Below are 23,734 nucleotides of genomic sequence, written 5' to 3'. Positions count from 1 at the left end.
TTTGAAATTTAATACCCTATTATATTATTATGTTTTTTGAGATTTGCGTCGACCATCAACGCTTGTGGTTTACCTTGTCTTTATTTCTTTGATAATTTTGAATGATGAGTTTGTGTTGAAATTAAGCTGGTCAATTTTCTCTTTTGTATAAACGTTCATCCCTTATTACTCGCCCGTATTTGCTATAACACATTAAATTAACATAATATCTCATAGCCGCATGAGCTCTTCTGTGGATACTTCAATGTCGCGAATACAATGGAGAATCGATCTGCGAGAGCAGCCAGCGATGCGAGGAATACCACGAGATAGGCATGTCGACATGCACTAGGGAGGAAAGAAACACGGTCGTTGCGCGACTCAAAAGAAATTCATTACTTACCGAGGTACTGAATGAACTCGCGATAAAAGCCGTCATAAAATAAGTAAGAGAGTAAGAGAAGGAGAGAATAATTTATTGAAAGCGCTCGGTGAGAGAGAGATGAATTCCCTCAAGCGTGTAAAATAGATCATTGTGTTTATGAATTAAATAGGAAAAGATAAGTACGTTTGATTGTTCGAGTACTAATCAACTCTTTCGAAGATGATATATATATTTTTGCTTGGATATTTTATTCCGATTAGATTTTATAAAACTTTATTATTAAAAATCTGGTGGCAATTTTTAGAGAATGAGCATAAAATTCATGAGAAAGTATTTTTTAAAAATCGTTCATTAATAGCTTTTATAAGATAATCGTGTTTCATCTTCTTAAATTCAACTGAATTTGATTCAACTGAAAGGAGGAGAAAAACTTTTAAACACATTACTGACTTCAGAATCAGATAAAGACAATTATTCAGATCAAGGAGAGAGATACTTCCGAAGATTTAGATTTAATAAGCGCGCCCGCGAATAAATTCTTGTGTTGATCAGAAATACTTTTTTTTTTTTAAAGAACGACACGATGGCAATTACTTTCGACCGGCTAGTTATTATGCGTTCTTAAATTGAGGAGAATTTCGCTGACTTATCACAAAAGCTCCCCTTATTGAGAAATCGATAATTCTAATCAAACTACGCGAGCGGAGAAACGAGAGTTTTGATACATAAATGTAGATCGACTGGAAGTCTTTTACGACGCTTTAAAAGCTTTAAGAGACTTTACAAGAGATTCATATTTCTGGAGAAATATCATATCGCTATGTCAGCGGAAAATAAAGCCACTGTAAAACTACTCTTACTTTCTAATTATTACGTTCAAATTTATTATGTTATGGAAATTGATCTTTGAGTTTCAATAAATTGCAAAAAATTTACTAAAGAAAGAGGGATCTAAAATACAAACTTTGTCGTTATTAAATCATAATCAGGCACCCTTCATATTACACATTAATCCTCGCGCACATTGAAAATACATGTACATTGCACACATGAATCCAAGTGATTACCGCAAAAGTGCATTTAACTGTGAAACTTAACGCCGATAGGGTAAAATTCGCTTGATGGATATTTTGCGGAGGCGCAATCATGCAAGGAGTACATTTCGCTTTGCCCTCTAATTGGCATTTGCGCCGCGAACATAATTATGAATTATTTTCAATCGCGCCGAGGTGAAAAAATGTGTAATATAGTCGAGGGAAAAAGAGAGAGGAAGAGAAAAAGAGAGAGAGAGAGAGAGAGAGAGAGAGAGAGAGAGAGAGAGAGAAAGAGAGAGGCGCGAATGCACAACCATTCGTGCCGCGAATATATAGTTCATTAGACGCTGCAGCCCGTCGTTAATTACGCCGAATATAATTAAAAAGGGCATAGGACGAATTCCTTCATCGCGCCACACTGCCTCTCCTTTTTTTCTCTCTCTCTCTTTCCGTCTCTTTTTCTTTCTTTCTCTCTCTTCTTATCGCCGTGAATTTAATGCGGCGCGAGCTAAAGGCGGGGTTTTTTTTTATTTTACGCGTGATATTATGCCACACCATCCAGTTGCGAAACTACGGCTATTACGCTCGCTATGCTCGCGCGATATAAAAACGGAGTATGGTGTGATATTTTTTTCGTTACCTACCGCGTCGGACTTTATCCCGAATGAATAAATAACGCGGAATAATGCAGCGATGAACGTGGAACACCGAAACGCTACATCAAAGAACGCACCGCTCTGTGTGAGATAAAAAACAGAAAGAGAAAAAGAGAATAAAATAAATATGAATAAAGTAAATATGCATTAAAAGCTAAAAATCAATACATCGGAGAAATAAAAAGAAAAATAAGGAAAAAAGCGATGAATATACAGGGAAAATATGCTTTCAATCGAGTGCATAATCGATCAGAAGACTTGATCATCAGCCACCTTAAAATGAATATTATTTGCAATATTAACAGAAATAGAGCTCACTATCATGCCTGTGAATATTTCAAGTCCCTTATTTTTTTAAATTCAAAATTAAAATAAAAAATTTTTTTACGCTCATTTATTTAACGAAGCAAAATTATCTTCGAGGCGAAGGTAAACTCGGACTCGAGACGGATCATTCGTCATCATGCCTGTACGTCGCAATTTTCTTACACGCGATTTTCTTGGAGGAGGCAGCAGGCGCGAAGATATAATCTCATGAAAGTGAGGCGCGTAATAAGTAAAAGTCAGCCTTTGTTCGGGATCTCGCCAGGCGACAGCTTTCAAATTATATCGAAGTGTACCGGGAGCGAATAGTAGCGAGAGCGCAAAGCGGAGTCGCGCGTCGCATTTTACATAAATACACGTCACTTGGAGCTCGAGATAAAACAGAGGACAAAGACGTCTCCTCTCTTATCGTCCAATAAAGCCGTCGATGTTGTTCGAGGAAGTGATTTTTCGAAATTGTATACTTCTCTCTGCTGCTTTCAAACTCGGCGAATTCTTGCGCTGCAAGAATCATATGTCGCCAATTGACGAAGGAATTTTTCTCTCCCTCTCTCTTGTGTATCGAGACACGATAAATATTCTCTCCGTAGAGCTCCACGCAATGTCTGGGATAAAATACAAAATGTTCGCGCAATTTCACTCGGATAGATACGGCAGGCAAAAAGAATGAAAAGTGATATCGATAAAGTTGCTGTTCAATGAACGATGGAATCGCCCGCGAACAATCGTTCTATCCCCTTTAAGCTGTGTTTCTTTCTCTCTCTCTCTTTTTCTTTCTCTTTTTCTCATTATTTGTATTTTTTTTCGTCTCGATGGTGCAGCGGGTTATTTCGCAATTTAATAGCCGACTTTCGCGCTCGCGCTTACCCTTCTCGCCGCGCGTCGGAATGAAACAGGGTCGGCAAGCTTTCCAGAACGCGGAAACGGCCACGTTTTCTCAATGGGTTGCAATTAGAACGACACGATAGATTTGTTTCTCAATGCATCGAGAAATCTCCCGTCGACATCGGTGCGATGCGATGCATTCACGTGACGCAGTCAGGCGGTCTTTCGTAACTTCCTGGGATGTAGCAAGCTCTTATGCAATTTATCATCGTAAACGGGACTCCGCATCTCGTGCATCTCGAAACATAAATCTATCACGCAATTATATGACAGTCACGCATTCGTTGTTTCGTAGATGATGCGATCACAATAGACGCGCTCGCTGGCAAATCCATCTGTTAAGAATGAGAGATACTCTTCCTGTGTGAGATGCAAGAAGCATCGCAGATATATTTTCCCTTTTCTTTTTTCGCTTGTAAAAATATAATCTATTTTTGATTAGAATTGCACGAGATATCAAGATGGAAAATGTTCTTATTCAAGACATTCAAAACAAGATTTTCAATTAATTTTCAAAACAATATCAAGAGTAAGATTATCATGACTATTGATTTTTTTAAAAAAAAGCTAAAATATGTATATTTATAAATTAGATAAGAAATAAATCATTATGTTATGCAAATTTAAAAATCTCATTTATAACAATTCACTCGAAACACAAGATTTAAATTTTCAATACCAATATTTTCACGAATATTGTCTTATCTCTGATTCTTGTGCAGCTCTATTTCTGACTTTTCTTGCGACGAAAACTTCTCTCACGTGGCACATCCTTCTATATCTTTAAAGATAGATCGAACGATTGTCAAACGTCACGTGACATCCTAAGCGAGCGTCAGACGATCGGTCGCGAGGCATGCATTTTCGAGATTTAGGGCAAGCCGCGACGAGATGCGGCCGCTCGGCACGAAGGACTATTCCCAGGCTTGACGGATCGATCGTAATTAAATCGATGGGATCCTACGGCCGTCCAGTCTCGCATGCCTCATGGACTTAACTCCGTATCTAGGAATGGAGCCGATCGAAGTGCCCCGCCATCACGATGCATTATGGAGCGCGAGAGAGGACATGCCGGCAGATAGGTGAGAGCGACGCGGCCTGGTTATCTCGCGCCTATTTGCACGATAGTCCTGTTTCCGATTAATCAGGTCTCCCGGAATTAACGCAGTCCCCTGGGAATGAGTCATGTCTCCCGCACGCACGCATACTCATTAGGTGCCCTGTGCTCTTGCTGCCCCCCCCCCTCTCCCCTCTAATCAATCGGTACAATCTTCTCATTTCTTTCTTCATTTCCCCCTTTTTCCCTTTATTATTAATATATTAATTATTAATATATTATTAATACATTAATTATTAATATACTATATTTCTTTTCATATCTTGGATGACAGCGATGTCTCATTCATAAAGCAAACAGAAAGATCTTTAGTAAACGTTAGAAATTACAATAAATCGGCAAGAATCGTCACATTCTCTAATTTGTTACATGAGAATGTAGTTATCGAATTGGAAATAAAAAATTAGTAGGATCTTGATGATTTTAATGAGACATCGCATACGCGCTTGTGGATCCAAGTTTTTATTACTTTCGCGTCATATGATTCTTCTATTCCCATCCGCATTTTATCAGTTTTCTCTGTCCAATGATCGGATCAAACGCTACGAATCCTCAAAGTTAAATGCATCATCGTATTGGTCAGAGAATCGGTGAACTTCCCCCGTGAGTCTTATTATAAAGAGTGCTCGCGACACACATGTTTCAGCAAGAGACTTTTGTTACTTTCTTTCCTCGAGAATGACCCCGATTTGTCGGTTTACCGGTAACGATCACACGAAATCAACTTTTTCTCACAGTTCTTTGTCATAAAGGATCCGCGCGATTGCACTTTCATTTCATTCCAGTCATCGACTGCGGAATGACGAAAGGCTCTCCTGTGAAAGGGTTCTCTCCCTCTCTTTCTCTCTCCTCGCCCGTGCGATTAATTGAGATTCAAAAGAATCGATATCGCTATCCGCACTCGTGCAACACGCGAGCGAATAATTATTCGACGAGCGGTTTTCATAGACTGTGATTATCCTGCGCCAACATTATGCTTTGTGATAAAACCCCAGATTGCCCGCCTCTCGTAATCAGTGTGATCGATGGCAATTATCTTTTTCATTGGATTAGTTCCATTATCGTGCGACATCGAATAAAAGAGTTTCGGAGTTGAATACAATATCGTAATGCGAAGGGGATTTATAATATACACAATACTATTTATTTTTCCAATGGCGCGAACTACAGTACAATTTTAAAGGATACATTTTTATAGATAAACTCTCACGTACATGTATTTTTTCATCCTCCGATATATCATGTAGCGAGATTCTTCTTCTCTATCGGTCAAACGAAGCGATTTCGCATTCTCGCGTACGGGTCTCGATTAATTCACGAAAGCCGAATGGCCATAGCCATCGGCGGCGAATTCGTTTTCGGCCATTTTGTCGGCTCGATGCTCTCATATTCGAAAGAATCCATTTATTAAAAATATTCATTTATGGACTTTGTAAAATTCCGATTAAATTTTTTATAGATGGTATTAAATTTCATAACCTTTATTTTTAATTTTTATATTATTTAAATATCCTTTATATTTAATTTTAATGTTTGCTTTTGATGCTTTATTCGAATTTTTTGGTTAAGATTCGACTTTGCTAAAAGGAAAAATTTCTTCGGATTAATTTCTAAGTTTTATATTGAATATTTTAAAAGGAATATTACATTAATTTTTTTTAATAGAATATTGTTTTTTAATTTATTTTAGAGTTATTTTTGTTTACAAATTTATTAATTTTTTCTTTTTTTAATTTGTTCATTTATTAATATTGTAACTTCAATAATTATTTTTATATTTATTTAATAATTATTTTTATTTGCGAGAGTTATTACCTCGCGAACAATATATAATAAACTAATATATGTATTGGAAAATTATTTTATCATTGTTTGCATATTGCACCGGAGAGAGAAAGAGACAGAAAATCCAACCCTCTCTCACAGATCCGGGGTACAGATGCGCGCGCTAACGCGAAAATTTATTCTCGTTTCGTTCGGCGTGCGTTATTCCACGCTCTCTAGACACACAGGCGCTCTCCGTACGGCAGTTTCATGAAAATTCAACGTCACGCCGAAACCCTATTACCGCGATAAGGGCCGAAGTTCGAGCCGAATGGCAGTTGGGAAACAATAACCGACCGGTTCTAAATACGCCCCATTGAAAAACATGCAGCATGAATTCAAACGTCGTTGCGCGACACCCTTGATAGAGAGCTAGTCCAGACTTTGTCGCTCGTCACTAAACGCATGGCTCATACAAGATGTACATATACATATATGTATATGAAATATGCCGAATCATATTCCCTTTCAGATATTTTCCTTACCGATTTCTTCTGAGACGATTTGTCTCCAAAGATGTAATTTTAGTATCTTAAAATTAATATAATAAATTTAGTACCTAAAATAAATATCATGCGATTATAATTTTATTTTATAACCGATGTTTCTATTACATTTCAATCGTTACTCATTTTTCAATCTAATTAATGTGTAAATATCAATTATTTTTTAAATGTGACACATGGATGAGGATAAAGAAAATGACTAACGAGAAGTGGCGTTGTACATTCGCTGTATTGTATAAAACGCCCGCGCATCGTGATGATTTTCATTCATTCGTAAATATTATGGCGCTTGTATCTCTGTCGCTTCCCCTCCTCACCGTTCCATTGTTATCGAATGGAACGCATTTCCATTATATACGATAGTGTCGAAATAATTCACGAATCTTTGCATTCATCGATGTATAAAACTGTCTATAAACGCAACCGAGCTTTGTCGCGCAGCAAAACCAATTTTATGTAGCACACCCATCTCTGCGATATACAATATACATGTGTATATATATATATATATTTATATATATTTTAATTAATTATAAAGCAAATTTGTTTTCTAACTCTCGAAAGCAGCAAAATAACGGTTTCAAATATATATTCTGCATACTTAACAGATTTATATATACGCACACACGTACGCGCGAATAAAATGGCTTTAATCTTGGTGAAATTATGCTCAAGCAATTTTAATTACAAAGCGAGATAATTATTTTTCTTTAAAAAACCTAGCGGCAACGAATGTTTATATCACAAATCAAGGCTGGATTTTTTGAATTTTCATAACAATACGATCAGACGCGCAATGTTATGCATCAGCAATTATTTCTGACATTTCGCGCCCGAATCACGTTTAATAATTCAGACTTTCAATGGTACGATATATATATATATATATTTTTTCCCTTCACAATATTATTAGAAATTTGTTCTTCTGGAAAATAGTATTGATTTCACAAATATTATTAGAAATTTGTTCTTCTGGAAAATAGTATTGATTTCACAAATATTATCACAATAATACTGATAACTGATCACATTTTCAAGCTGACTGCACTGCAGACATATAATCCTCGCGAAATGTATTATATGATGTAGAGCTTCATGCCATTTTGTTCCTGTATACAAATGTACATCGATGTTTAAAAACGTATCATTTCCTTATCGATATTTTATTAATAAAAGAAGAAAGTAAAGATTTTTCTCTTCGCTTCTTTTTTTCTTGTAGCTTATTCAACTTGTTAAAACTCTTCCACATTATATCCTTTATATTTTATTCAATATTTCTTTTAATTAAAACATTTGTATTAAAAGAAATGTGGAAAATATTTATGATAAACAAATTCGGAAAATTCATGATTCAAAGCATCTTCACATAAAAATAAATATGTTAATAATATGAATAAGTAGTATAAAAAAATATTTAAGTTTATATATCTTATTCTTATGTCTACTTAAAAAAGATATTTATTTAAAAATACACGTTAATATAAAAATTTTAAGTAAAACTTCGACAAAAAAAATTTTTGGACAACTCTTAAAGAAGGCTCTTCGTCGTCGACTGCAAAAAAACATATTTCATAGAATATTTCAAATTTCATATTTCATAGAATGCTCTTCAGCGTACTCTGCTTGCGAGACCGAATCAATTTGCGAATCGAGATGCAACGATAAATCGTCGATCGCTCATCAATTCGTACCGATCGGCGGCGGTTTTAGCCTCGCTTTACGCGAGGCGGTATCTTCCGGCGAAGTGCATCCGTAGCGGCGATCGATCGCTTTAATTTCGCGTCTGGAACAGGAATGGTGCCTGATGCGAAATAATGCGCCTACATATCGAGTGTACCGGGTTGTGTGTGGGTATTCATGCTACGTGTATGCGTGTGTATGTGTGTTTCCACGCAGGGAAAAGCGCGTTTATCCCGACGTATCGATGTATCCCACGTATTCGCGTGTACATTTCGCTCGCATGTACGTTCTCCATGCTCCGGTCAATATTGATTGGTAGATGAGTTTGACACGGCGTACACTACCCCTCCCTTCCTCCCTCTACCCTCCCCCTCCCCCCGCCGCCACCGTACGCACGTGTACACACGTGTGCGCTCTCTCTCGTTTTGACGCGTTGCGCTCCGCGGTGACTAATTAATGCACGCGCGTAAATACATTCGCGTTATATGGAACGCGGCTGGCTGGCAAGCGTTTGAAAAATAAATTGCTTCGTTAGCCGGAGGTAATCGCGAGCCGGTGCAAAATAAGGCCGGGTCGATCGAAGCTCTCGTGGGAAAAAATTTATCGCTCATAATTCGTCTTAACCGATCCGGCAAATTCTCCTCTTTTTTTTTTGTCGGCGTTGCCCCGATATAACACTTGAATTGAAACACTTGAAATTTAATATCGTATTCATAAAATCGATCATCTTTGCGTTTTTTTTTCTTCGTTACACGACCGGAATAGAATGTCTGTATCTCTGTCGTTCAATTGATCAAGGTACCAACGCCGTGCAATTATTTTCACGTAGACGACGCAGACGCATAAAATCACATGCATGTACACACATGTACATTCGCGGCAGCAGATCCATTTAAAACGCCATCTCTAAACGCGCACAGATGGGGTGTTCCAGGTGTGCAAAAAGGGTGCACTAGGGTCACTCCGGAAAAAGGCCACATGCATGAGCGCGTATTTGCGATTCTTTTTTTCTTCTCTTTTCTCGAAGCCATTCCAATCTCGTTGCTTCGAGCTCTACAGGATAAATTGGGTGACGGCTCGGTTATTATCCCTTCGCGGATCTGTACACGTTGTAGATTATGCATTCGTATATTACGCATTTTTCGCCTTTTTTTCCTCTCCCTTTTTCCCCCTTTCTTTTACATATATATAAAATCTTATCTCTTTTATCTATATCTAATGTAAGTAGATCTCCTTTCTTCCTTACATATATTAAATTTTAAGTAAATTATAATAATTAAGAATATTTTGATAAAATTGAAAAGTTAAGTAATTCCATTAACAATTTGTGTCCTATTTTTAGCCGAGCACATTATAAACATATAAGAGATTTTATAGATCCAATCATTATTGCGAATTATATAAAGAGGGACAAATATAAATATAAATTTTTAAAATCTTAAATATTTTTTAGATGTACCTAAATGTTTGAAATATAATTTTAAATGAAAGGTATCGATGAAAGCTCGAGTATCGATCGAGTCCGCGTGGACTCTGTTTAAGTCAGCAGTCCGCGCGGATTATTTAGCTCAGGAAATTCGGGACGTCGCATCGAAATAAGACGGAATTAATTCGCGGAATGCGATGAATGTTCCAAGTTTCCATTATTGCATTGGATTATGTAAATGGAACGATTACGATTATCGATTCTCGATTTATGTTTCCGCGTGGATTAATTACAAAACGCTAATACATGTACATGTTAAGGATCTTTGTCCACCTTTTACTATCTCTATGTTATTTTAAATAACAATTTTAATATTCATACAATATTTATATAATATTAATATTCATATATACTCATGTACATTCGTTGAAGAATTCATCGCGGAAAGATTAAAGAAAATAGCGGAAACTTGCTTTCATAAAAAATTATCAGTTATTTGACATAGTTAAATTTGACTTGAAAACGTATCCGTTTACGTTTCAAAATTTCCGATACATCGGCTTTCAAAAATAAAGCTGTAGATATAATAGCAGTCAATATTAAAAATAATGCGCTCTTCAAGATACACCGGAAAGTTGGAGAGAGAAAGAGAACACTGAATTTATCTCACCCCAGAATTAATTCCTCGCAGTAGAAAAAAAATCATAGAAAAAATTTCTATTACACATATATATATATACATGTATATATCTCTTTTTCTGTTTTTTTTTGTCTATCGGATATAATCGAGTGAGTTAAACGTGCAGTTACAGCCCCTCCTTTCCTCGTAACCCAACAGATATTCGCTGTAAAATTCTCTCTTTCTCTTTCTCTCTCTTTTACCAAGTTTCGCCGCCCTCGCGACGAAGATTTAATTTCGACGATTAAACGTGCATCGACGAAACCAGTTTTCTATTCTACGCGCTGATTACATGGTCTTGTAAATCTCGCGGCGAAGCAGATTCGACATTCTATTCTCGCCGCAGCTATCGGGAAGAAAATTTCGCAAGCGAGTGGATTTTCATGCGCAACAGGATAACGAGGGGGTGAGCACTTTATATGCGGACGTTCTTCTCCGACCGTTTTAGGCGACGGATCTGCCGTTTTTGCGTGACGGAAATTTATGCTGCTCGATCGTCGACGACGTGACATAATTTAGCGGTCGAGTCGAGTCACGTCCGCGACATCGGTTTACTCACATTTACGTTTTCACGCCGAGAACAAAGACGTTGACGTTCTTAATCGGCATCGTGAAACGAAATTGATACAGAATTAATTCGTTGGAAAGTAAATTAGCACATCTTTTTAGCACATCTTATCTCTTATAGTCCCATCACGTTATTAGATTAGTTTTGATTTGATTTCATCTTTTCAGAGTTTTCGTTTATTCAGATTTATTATTCAGCTATGAATTTATGTGTGTTATGTGTCACTTTATATGTAACGAAACATCACAAATACATGTATACAGTTATATATAAAATGAGGCAATTAAACCAGACTACCTGAATAATATGTTAATTATATGTTTTATGAAAAATTGGTTTATCACATATAAAAATTGCATAATTTCAAGAGAATCATTATGTAGTACATCTATTTATAAGTGGAAGTGTTTAGTTTTTTTTAATTAGAACAATCCTAATTTATTTATATAAATTGATTCCGCGTAATATTTGGCATAAAAAGTTAAAAGTAAGAATAGCCAAAAAGTGAATTGAATTCACGAGAGACTTTATACTTTAATTGACATAATTTTACATGAACTATGAAACATCTGATAAAATATTCATTTTTCAATTATCTCACCTCTATACTTTAATGCACAAAATAATAAGAGAAATCAATTGGTGCAAAGAAAACATAGTTATTTTTAAGAAACAAATATGTTGCAGTTTGTTGCAAATTGATATTTTTTTACGCAACTTTTATGACAATTTTTCATAAAATATAAATTACAAGTTATTCAAATGACATGTTTTAAAATTGCCTTACCCTATAAAGTTCACTACCCCGGAATAAAATTTACATTTAAAAATATTTACAAAATTTTTGAAAATTTGATTTAAAGTGATTAAAGGTGAAAATAATAACGCTATTTCTTTTCTTTATTTTGTTACACGCGATGATGCCGAATAATTAAAATAATCAAAAACATGTTTATGAATTGTGGGAACAGTAACACTGAGTGATTGCAAAACTATACGTTTTGCATATTGCAAATGACAAAAAAAATACACGCCCATCATCTCGCTAGGTGCGAAAGGATTAACTCACACACGTTGAATGAATTTTCATCACCAAATAATATGCTCCTCGTGAAATACGCACAAATAAAAACGTATCGCCTCGGGTAGGATGGTGCCGCTCCGATACGCTTTTACAGGGTGCATGTAGGTTAATTGGATTTTCGCATGACGCTATTTGCCTCACGGCAGTAACGGCTTCTACACTGTATGACTTTTAGAAACGATCTCTCCATAATATCATATGTTCATAAAAATTATTTAAATACATTTAAAAAAGATAAATAAATATATATGTATATATACATATACACACGCAGGATGCTTCACATAAAGTGATATAAGGTGGTTTTCTTCAAAACTTGACATAAAGAATGTTTTAGATAAAATTTTGATAAGTTTTGAGGAAGTAATATTCTGAAATAGACTACCGCTTGGCTTTTAAAATGCGCAAAACGATTTATCCGTGAGATGGATAATACTTATTCGTGCAACTGATATTCCCATATTTTTTCTAATTATGTTTATGTAATATGTTTAGTTTATTTGTTTTAATTATTTGTTTTAATGTTTAGTTTATTTAATACTGTAAATTTTTCAATTATCGAATTTATATAATTATGATGTAATGTATAATTTCGATTTAAATTTAGATTAGGTATATTAAAAAACTTTTCTTAATAAAGAAAAAGAGAAAGCTGAAAAAGCATTCATAAGTATTATACATATTATATTTTTTAATGTAGCTTTATTAAATTAAGTTTAAACATTCCCGACTTTAAATAATTCGTTAGTTATGTTAGTCATGTTTAGTAAAAAGTTTTAAAGTGATTCATTTATCTTTTAAAATGTGAAAGTTGGACAATTTAAGATCTCTTTTAAAAGAGATAGATTACTTTTTCAAACCATTTATTTTCGAGTAGATAGATTATAACTAAAAATAATATAATAAACCTAAAAACATTAACAAAATATGAATGAAATCCAATTTAGAGAGGCCTTCGGAATAAATTTTGAAAAATTATTTTTGAATGATTAAGAATAATGTTATGGGACATAAATGTTTGTAAATTCAAAAACGCACCTTAATAATAATTTATTAATAATTGCAAAATAATTTGTTTTTTAATAAAAACTTATTCGTATATCTAAAATCAATCGTTTATTATGTTTCAAAAAATGTTTTTCCCAAATAATTATTTTAAATTTAATAATTAGAGATTTGTCTCAAATAATCAAAAAACTAAAAAGAAAATAGCATAAGAGTCAACGCGCGGTAGTTGGAGCACAGAGAAGCAACTAATATTGAAAAAAAAAGAAGTATTGTTGGCTCTCGTGCTATTTTCTTTTTAATTTTTTAATTATTTTAAAGCCAATTTTTCCAGAACATGTCTTGTCCATTTATATCCCATACTGATTCTATTTACTAATAAAATTCATATAATAAAAAATATATAAATATAAATATATATATTTTTTTATATATTTTTTATTATATAAATATTAAATTTAAAAAATATTTATATATATCCAACTTTGCGATAGTTTTAATTTTAAATTATTATCGTAATGTAAAATATATATATAACATAGCAATTGCGTAAACAACCCTCAAAACAACTCGTGCTTTCGTCCAATTGAGTATTTAAATAAATAAAAATTTTACGTCATGTAAAATGTATGCGCGTTAAAGCATATTTTTTTCTCGGCGTGGATCAATGTTAATTTGTTGAGCGTAAATTGTGCAACTAGGAGGTTTTAAATTGAGGGTAACAGCTGCACGAGCCGCTTTCACGGGATGATTGTAGTCGACGGCTGTTAACGACAGACGCAACACGCCTCTTTATGCGATAATTCAACCCGGCCGGCGAGCTATTTTCTTGTCGTCCGTTTGTTCGTTTGAGAATAAACTTGTTTCGTATAACCAAGACAAATAGGGAGAACAAGACGGATAAACGACATAATCAATTCTAACAGCAGTATCTAGACCTGGAATACATCACGAACAAAAGTATTCGAGACGTTAATAGATTTTAAAATATACTCTTGAAATGATACTTCTCTCGCAGTGGAGAGTTAACAGTACATCGCGATAAAAAATTATTGATAAAATTATATGAGACGTGCATTATATCTTCCTTCTTGAAAAATTAGACATTTTATGTGTCTTGCGTTTCTGCAATACATTCCAACGATGTAAACGTTATTACTCTGAGAAAGTAACAAATTGAACTTCAAGTTATATTTCAATTCTACGTGAATTTTTTTCATGCAAGGAATAAAAAAAATTTTTTACACATTATCTATATTTATATCATTTTCTACGAGACCTCTTGGCGGCTCTTTTTCTCTTTACCCCCTGCTTGCGATCCCCGCATCGCGACGCCCTGGGATGAGCCTTGAAGAGAGAACGGCTCTTTTATGAAGTCGATTGACGGCGGTCATCGCGCTTGACTATCGGAGCCCGATGCCGGCAGTCGGCGATGCCTTTCAGGATGAAATACAAAGCTGTTAACGCTACGTTAGAATATGTGACAGTTCACGCAGTCTATAAGCCGCGTGGACGTCGCGACGTTGGAGCTACCGAGGGGGACGAGAGCGAGGGGAGAGGGTTGCAAAGTCGTATCCGTGATACGCCGTCGCTATAATCACACAACCCCGTCGCTTCCGACTTCGAGCAGCCCAATATATCGTGTGTCCCGATATCTTCGCGCTCCATCGGCGAGCATCATCGCGATACGCTCTGTGCGCGGGTGTGTATCAATGAACATCCTTTCGATGGCGAATGTTCGCGATGATTAAAGGGTAGGTAACAGAGTTTGTCAAGTACGTACACATTTTGCGTACATTTCTCATGGCAACATGGAATTGGGAATACATGAACGCAGTTGTATATGTTGAGAGAGATTAAAATAGAATGCAACTGATGGATAGAATGTATTGCACTTTTATATCTAATTCTTGATAATTTAATAAGTCGTGAAAAATGCATACACATTTCGTGACATATTAAATAAATAAATAAATAAATTTTATATATATATATATATATATATATTGTTTAATTATAAACACATAAATCTAAAAATCATATAACTGCATCGGTCAAGTCTTGAATTATTAACGATCTCAGAAATATTAAGAATAATTTTAACTGTTAGCTAACTTAATAATACGAAATAGATATTTTATACATCCCTATCAAGAAATCATAATTTATAAAATTATATGAAATATATTTTATATTATATATATATATATATATAAAGAAATAGTATGATAAATTTGACGTTGCACGTGAAAACGCAATTTAATTTTGATCATGGTGACAATAATATTTCAATCTAAATGGAAAAACCGCGAGATATTAATATTAAATTATATATTAATTTCACACGTATAATATATCGTCTCCCTGCCTCTCTCCTCTTCTTTGTATGCACACGTCTACATACGCGCGTATACACATCGCGATTGATAAGAACGGTTATGAAATTTTCGGCAACACACACCGTCGAGAACTGCGTTTTCATTTCGGTCGAAATAACGATCCAGTGCGCATTTAGCCGTAATTAATTTTGCATCCAGTGCATGTACTACGACGCCGCTTTAATGGCGCCTACTTCGGCTGCTGGCGGCGGCTACCATTCGGAAATTACGGAATATCGGAAATCCAAAGCCCGACGATGATGGCGCGCGATTGGCGCATTTCCGCTCTGCGGCCTGACACGGGGGAGGAGGGGAGGGAGGAGGGGGAGGGATATGATGGGGAGGAGGGTATCCGATGTGCAGTCTCATCGAACGCGCGCGTAACTCGCGCGTTGCGCGATGCGTTACGATGACAACGCCTGGTATTATATCGCGTCGGGAGAGACCGTGGTGAGGCAAATAAAAGAGCGCCTCGCCAATTTCCGCATGTAAATGCGACGTAATTGCCGAAACTGTGCAAATCCGCGAGCGGCCGGGCGGACTTGAGCGTGGGCGTGCGCGTGTGTATTGTTGCGTCTGCGTGCATGCGTGCGTGCATGCGGTTTATCAGTATTAAAATTAATGCCGCGCCATTTCGCCAGCGGCGGTCATGCGATTATCGGTGGTCATTCGAATCGAATCGCGTATAAGAGTAATTATTATTTGTTACATCGTGGAATTAAATAAAGTGTATACTACACGTACGGGGGATTGTCAGGTGCGAAATCAAGCAGACCTTTTTCGAGTAACTCATCCGTTGAAACGAGAACTATTGCAAATTAAACGAGAAATATGTATATATTTTTTGCGGCACTCGGTGCATTTCTCTCTGATGCATTGCAACTTACAAAAATATTAATGCCCAGTTGCGTTTATGCGCTTAACACGTGTTTTTTTTTTTTACTACGTTGGCGTTGCAGACGTATCGTCAAAAGTAATAACAAAACCGCTCTTTGCACAATCAAGCAAATATTTTAATCGCACGAAATGCATCGCGAATACACGTAATACGCGATAACAAACAGCGGAGATCGCCAGGCAAGGATTGGGAACTCGGTGGTTTCTTCGATTCAATGGAATAGCAGGGAGCAAGAGAGAGAAAGACAGAGAACAGATGATGAGAGAAGAGAATGAAGAGAGAGGGAAGTCGAGCTTTTACGATGATTACTCGACGTCGCGGCTGCGTCCGTGCGCGTATTGCATCGGAAATGATTTCGCGCCCAATTAAACCATGGGAAATTCAACCCTCTCTCGACAGTAGCACCATGATGAGGAAGCCTTCCTGGTACCCTATCTTCCGCGCATTTGTTACCCTTACTATGCGCTGGGATTCCCGCTCCCCTCCTTCTCGCTTTTTCCTTCTCATTGTCAGTACAGGTTGAATCAAATTTACTCGTTAATTATTTGGCGGTTAATTTTCGTCGTGACATGTATCGTGTGTGCAACCGAAACACCGAAATAACCATTAACGACTTGTAGAACTGGGCTAATTAATTGTAATTAAATGTCGGACCATGCGCACGTCAAGATACAAATCATGCAACTCGAGTATACAGCATAATACAGGTCACTTGTAATTAACGAGAGATAGAATGTTGCATTCCATTTGTATGTGAGTGTGTATGTGTGTGTACGTATGCATATGTATATATATGATGTTGCATTTTTGGAAGATTATTTTCAGACTGCATTTTCGGAATATATATTCTCACAAATATTTCTAGAATAACTTGCCTCTTGGAAGATATTTTTAGACTGCCAGAGAATATAATTAAAAAACATTTTCACTTTAAATATACTCTATAATTCTAGAATTATTTTTCCATTCCTATTCCAAGAAACATTTGTTTCAAATATATACTTATTTTATTACATATCGTTCTTTCTCTCTCTTTCTCTCTTTCTCTTTTATAATATTTATCGATGTCGAAAGAAAAAAATATAAATAATAAATATAAATAAAAATGTAAATAATAAGTAATAATCGTCTCATTCTCTAATTTAGTTTTCAATGACAAGTTTTGCCGTCTTTACATTCAAATGTCATATCAGCATTTCTAATTGATACAAGTTCATTGAATTCTAATTAAATTGACAGTATAGAATGCTCGAATTCTATAGTCTCTGCGATAAATTCATAACTGCAATGTCAGTCTGGTTTTAGCAACGATGAATATAGATATAACTTTGAATAAAAGTTACGTTCTCTCGTTGCGTCGCGAGTAATTATTTTCAACATTTGACATATAACAATCTCGGCAGAGAGCAAGAGCCAATGTACGCGAGACGGGAAAAACTTTGTGGTGTTCCAATTAGTAACAATACCGAAACAAATGTTAAAACATTGTTGGTTGACGACAGAAACAACAGAGAATAGAAAAAGAAGAGAAGAGAAGAGAGAATTTTTAGAAAGAAAGAAAAAATGTATTGTATTTTAAAATTTATTGTATTTTGTAGGATCATAATTTATATAAATATGCAAAAATATTATATTAAAATATAATTAAGTTAAAATGTCAAAACAAGTGATAAATATATTTAAAAATTTAAAGAAAATTAATTAATTTAAAAAAAATTAATTATACTGATGCAAATAACAGGAAGTAGAATTTTAAAATCCATATTTATTTTACTACTAGAAATATAAATAATAGAAATTATCTCTCACAAATAATTAAATTTTTAAATTTTTCTTATTTGCACCAGTAATAAATTTTATTATCACATATATCATATGCATGTATATAATTATAATGTATACATGTATACATATAATATATGTAATTATATCAAACTTCAAATGAAATTATAAAGATAAATATAGTTGCAATTAAATACTAGTTACCCCAGGATTTCAAAAACTGAAATTAGAGAGTGATAGATGAAAAACGAAATAGAAAGAGACGGAAAATGACAACGGATCAATTGTATAAATCGACATGCAAAGGGCAGAAATAAAGAGAGAGAAAGAGAGACTTGTACGCGATGGTTGTTCGCGCTGTAACTAACAACATGGATCGCGATGGAGTTCATTTCGAGCACCGATGTGGAGCAGCGATGTATGAAAGCGAGTACCGTACGCAACGAACAATACGTGAGTCGATATCGGTCGCAGATGGACTTGTAAAAGGGGCTCTCGTAAAAGGTCAAGAGAGAGAGTCAGCAACGATAGCTCGACTCGTGACGTTTATTAGCGTGGTTAATCGAAAAGGAGAGAGATGAGTTTGTTTTGGTCACGATATCGAGACATATTCACGCACTCATAAATACGATTTTTCTCGTTAAAAATTAACCCTCGGCATACTTGGGGGTCGAAAGGACGACGACGACGACGATAGCGAACGGGTTAAGTGACTCGACTACCCGAGCTTGTTAATTATCGACGAGGAGATTCGCGAGAAGCCCACCCTACTATGCCCTTGGTGATGGCAAAGCTCTGTGCATCCCCCTAATCACCCTTCCTTTTTCCGACCCTCCGGGCCCCCTTGTATCCGACGCGTTTCATCTCCCCCATCGAGTCGGTGAAAAGAGGCGGCCGATCGTCTCAAGATGGTTACGGGCGCGTAAGAAGAAATGATTTTACAAAATTTGTATAATAGAAGTTAGTGTCAAAATATAGATTCTTCAAGTCAAATAATCTTGGCAATCATTGATCGAGATTAACAGACTGATTATAATAACATTGTATTTCACTTCATGATAATATTACATTTTAAAATAAAATCTAAAATATTTGCTCGACATATCTCTCGATATTTTCTGGAATGGAAAATATTAAATCCATAATAATTTAATATCGCGACTTATTTATGAAATGTAATGAAAACATTACAAATATTTTATTAAAATTAAATGATTGAATTATCTTTCTTCCTCGGTTTTTTTTAATTTTCCTCTTTTTTTGCCAAATTAAGCAGCAATTTAAGTTATAATTTATATATTTAATAGTTGATATATATGATATGTATAATTCTTGTAAATATTTTATTAAACATTTTAAATATACTTTAGAATAAAATCCAGAATATATAATATTTTATAAACATTATTTTATATTATATTGTACAATGATATAAAATAAATTACTATCGCAAAGATAAACGAGCAATTATTTTTAAAGGTAAATTAAATAAATTATAAATGACATACCACACAATTATTCCACCGTAGCCCGATGCTTTCCTGGCCCTGCTGCTCCTCCTCTCCTCTTGTTTGTTGCTCCTTCATGACACTCACACTCACTCGCGAAAAAATAATTAATTACGATCGCGCATATACTAAAATAAAATAAAATACGACGATCATGCGATATTTTTTACGGCACTTCCGACATTTTTTAATTGCACGTGACATATATTTTACTATAATTGCATGTGACGTATATTTGATTACATTTTCGGAAGAACAATTCGAAAATTATATATAATTCGCTCAACATTATATAATTAATAACGATTGTAATTAATAATTACAAACACAATATTATAAAAGCAAAGATTTAAACGCAAGATGTAAATGTTAAACGGTATCAATGATTTTGATCTAATATTGTATGATACAATGCGTGTCGAATTAATTATTAATTAAGATGCGTTGGATTATTCGAAAATACACAACCGAAACTCGATATATATGATATATTTCCGTATATACATAAATTGCGCGAAATGAAGATATTATAAATGAAATATAATTTAATTATATAAATAATAAGAGTTTTCCATTATTTAAATTATTCGATGTATCACTTCGTGCTTTTGATTCGATATGAATGTGAGCGAATTATATTTCAATCGAAATGTATTCAATTATATATTTTTGAAAAGGGAAAATTTTAAATAGAGATATTTTCGAAATATTAAAGAAATAATTATCGTTAAATTCGAAATATACAACAATTAAAATTTTCTATCGACATATTTACAAACACGATTAATCACGTTAATTGATAATCTCTAATTGTGCTGATTTTAACGAACAATCGCACCTGGCATCTCTTAATAATATTCGTATTCAGAGAGTTATTGAAACGATGTTTCACGCGCGAGACTCACCGCACGAATAACACGGTCATGATAAGACGCAAACAATAGCGTGCTACGTCACAGATGTTTCTACACGTTGTTCTTCTGTCTTTCTCTTTGGAATGTTGTTTTTATATAGAATGGTAGAGCGACTCCCCCTCCCCCGAATCGCTACGTATGTATATCGTAAAATTTCAGTATCTTCACAATATTCGGAGATGCCAAATATAACAGTTTCTTCAAATTAGTATAATTAACGATTAATTATAATATAACGATTAATATAATTAACGATCAATTCGAGTAATTGAACGAAATATAACTCTCCATTGTAAACGCGTATCGACAGAGAGAATTTATTTCGTTATTACAAAATATTTTTACTGCAAAATAAGGTTAGGAATTCTATTCTTTCAATCAATTAACCTAAATTCAATTAATCTAATCTAACGGTTATATAATTATGGTTTTTCAATATTTGATTTACTCGAATATTATTATATATGCTTTTAATTCGAAAATAACAAACGATGTTTAAGTCAGTGAATAATATAAAACTTTGGTAAATAGCGATAATCATTGTCATACGAGTCTCTCATCGAGAATTAATCAATCACACGAATCGTTAATTGTACAATGAAATAATCGTTTTTCAAAGTATAACGCGACGAATCGAAGTCGGAGAATTATAAATTACATTATGGTGATAATTATTTCTTTATATATACCTGGAGAGTCAAGTATAGTTTTCAATTCCACTGATTAACGTTTTAAATATATCGCAGAATCGATCTCAAAGTAACCGCCAGTCACACACGTCGCACTGATACATCGTTGATTAATGATTAATATAACACATTGAAAGAATATAATATTTCGCAGCACATCTATTTTATAGCGCGTGAAATATTCGTCGCGGTAACGAACTGAATGACGCTGGTATGTGACCTTCGACGCGTACCCCCCCAGGGCACGCGTGACGTATCACATATTTGTGCGCGCGTGTTGTGACGTAGCTATATTCATTTTCGTCGCGGAACTCGAGCGCGAAGGAGGTAACGCGAGTCTTTCCGCGTATCGTGAATTACTTTTTGAAGAATGAAATTGTACCTTTATCTCGTACCTTTCGCAATTATCGGTAAACTCTCTTTATCAGTTGAAGTATAGTGTGTGCCGATAATCATGATATCGAGAGAATAATATGCGTATCAGTGAACGGATAGGGTAGGTTAGGTTAGAATAGGTGAGCCGGTATTTGCGTATCGTAATATAAAATTTGCGTATTGTAATCCGTTCAAATGCACACTTCGCAAGACTTATTTGACTGAAGTCTGTTGTGAGAAAACAAATCCAATCATATATTTGAATATTAGACTGTTCGCGAGGATATTTTTAACTAATATACTTTTCATTCGTATATATAATACGCGTTACGATGCAAGATAGAATTGTTTCAAAGTGCAAACGTATGTTGTTTATTAAAAACAGAGGCAATATTTCCGCGGAATATATTCGATCACATTCGGTCGTGTAAATTTAGGCAGTTAATTCATCATAATATAATAAAATACGCGTTTTATAATCGGGAGTGTCGTACAAATATCGCGCGAATTAACCGTTTTCGTGAGTGATATTGTGTAAGTGCCACAACACAAGGATGAACGAGGAGGAAGAAGAGAAGGAGGAGAAGGAGGAGGAGGTCCAGGAATGCATCGGACACCGAGAATCGAAGGCAATGATAGACAACCATAAGGTAAGTAATTTAAAATTGATTTTATTTGTTATTTGTATCATTAATAAGTTTGCGTTTATACTCTTATAATATTTATAAGATTGAATTTTATTTTGGAATATATTTGAGAAATTATTAAATGTAGGAGTCAGCTGAATTTTATTTTGGAATATATTTGAGAAATTATTAAATGTAAGAGTCAGCTGAATTTTATTTTGGGATATATTTGAAAAATTATTACATGTAGGAGTCAGCTGACAGATTTTTAAATATATATTACATATGTGTTTAAATGAGTTGAAACGCATATGTAATTTATTAAAGAAAATTCTCTTAAGAAAAAAAAAGGACGATGGATTTCAGATTTTATTTTGGAATATATTTGAGAAATTATTAAATGTAGGAGTCAGCTGAATTTTATTTTGGGATATATTTGAAAAATTATTACATGTAGGAGTCAGCTGACAGATTTTTAAATATATATTACATATGTGTTTAAATGAGTTGAAACGCATATTTATTAAAGAGAATTCTCTTAAGAAAAAAAGGACGATGGATTTCAGATTTTATTTTGGAATATATTTGAGAAATTATTAAATGTAGGAGTCAGCTGATTTTTAAATATATATTACATATGTGTTTAAATAAGTTTAAACGCAGATTTATTAAAGAGAATTCTCTTAAGAAAAAAAAGACGATGGATTTCAGATTTTATTTTGGAATATATTTGAGAAATTATTGAATGTAGGAGTCAGCTGATAGATTTTTAAAATATATATCAATTAAATATATATATTTTTTAAATATATATCTTATATGTATATGTTTAAATAAGCTTAAACGCATATCTATTAAAGAGAATTCTCTTAAAAAAAAAAAGGACGATGGATTTCAGATTTTCAATAGATGGTTGTAATCAATATTGCGAAACTTTCGATAAGTGTCGAAGCGGTATTTTAATTTTATGCGACATAAAACTAGAAAGTTTGTTCTTGATAAAATGTAACTCGTCTATGGAAGAGAGAGATGGAGAGAGAAAGAGTTTATATCGAATCATGGATGAACATAGTAGATATTCAATTAAAAAACTTTTAAAACAGCGCGAAAGAAAAAGTAACGAGTTAAAATCTCCGTATTGAATTTAAACGATACAAAATTAAACAGTCTTACGAGATTATAATTTCACTTTCGTTTCGCTTTTCAACAAACGCGTTGCATTATTTAATACATGGTGGACCGGAAAAATGCGAGATTTATATTATTTCTATTATCACATTTCATTTTTAAAAGTATCATCTCATTTTATTTAATATCTTGAAAATCTAGAGATATATTTTTTCTGTATTGTTTTCTAATTAATTTGTTTTTTTATCGATTGTTCATTATTTAATATGCACTATTCTATTTAA

The 23,734-nt window shown here is 34.3% G+C and overlaps 2 protein-coding genes across 5 annotated transcripts in view; one reads left to right on the top strand and one right to left on the bottom strand.

The window, feature by feature from the left end:
* The window catches only part of LOC105249744 (Down syndrome cell adhesion molecule-like protein Dscam2), a 161,438-nt gene that overhangs the window by 98,405 nt on the left and 39,299 nt on the right, over nt 1-23,734 (bottom strand). Inside the window, exons 1-2 of one of the 4 annotated variants that reach the window (XM_025406818.1) lie at nt 21,322-21,502; nt 19,719-19,846 (exon numbers count right to left, since the gene is read on the bottom strand). The exons of 2 other annotated variants lie outside the window; for them this stretch is intronic. The gene's annotated coding sequence lies outside the window, so the exon portion shown is untranslated. Of the gene's footprint in view, nt 1-19,718; nt 19,847-21,321; nt 21,503-23,734 lie in introns of those variants that run through there. One more of the 4 variants, XM_025406819.1, reaches the window with a different exon arrangement.
* The window catches only part of LOC105254154, a 72,058-nt gene continuing 69,922 nt past the window's right edge, over nt 21,599-23,734 (top strand). Inside the window, exon 1 of the mRNA XM_025406820.1 lies at nt 21,599-22,346. The gene's annotated coding sequence lies outside the window, so the exon portion shown is untranslated. The remainder of the gene's footprint in view (nt 22,347-23,734) is intronic.

Source organism: Camponotus floridanus, unplaced genomic scaffold, assembly GCF_003227725.1.
Source record: "Camponotus floridanus strain SB8 unplaced genomic scaffold, Cflo_v7.5 scaffold156, whole genome shotgun sequence".
Lineage (NCBI taxonomy): Eukaryota > Metazoa > Arthropoda > Insecta > Hymenoptera > Formicidae > Camponotus > Camponotus floridanus.
The sequence above is the reverse complement of the archived record's forward strand: the minus strand, read 5'-3'. Positions and strand labels throughout refer to the sequence as shown.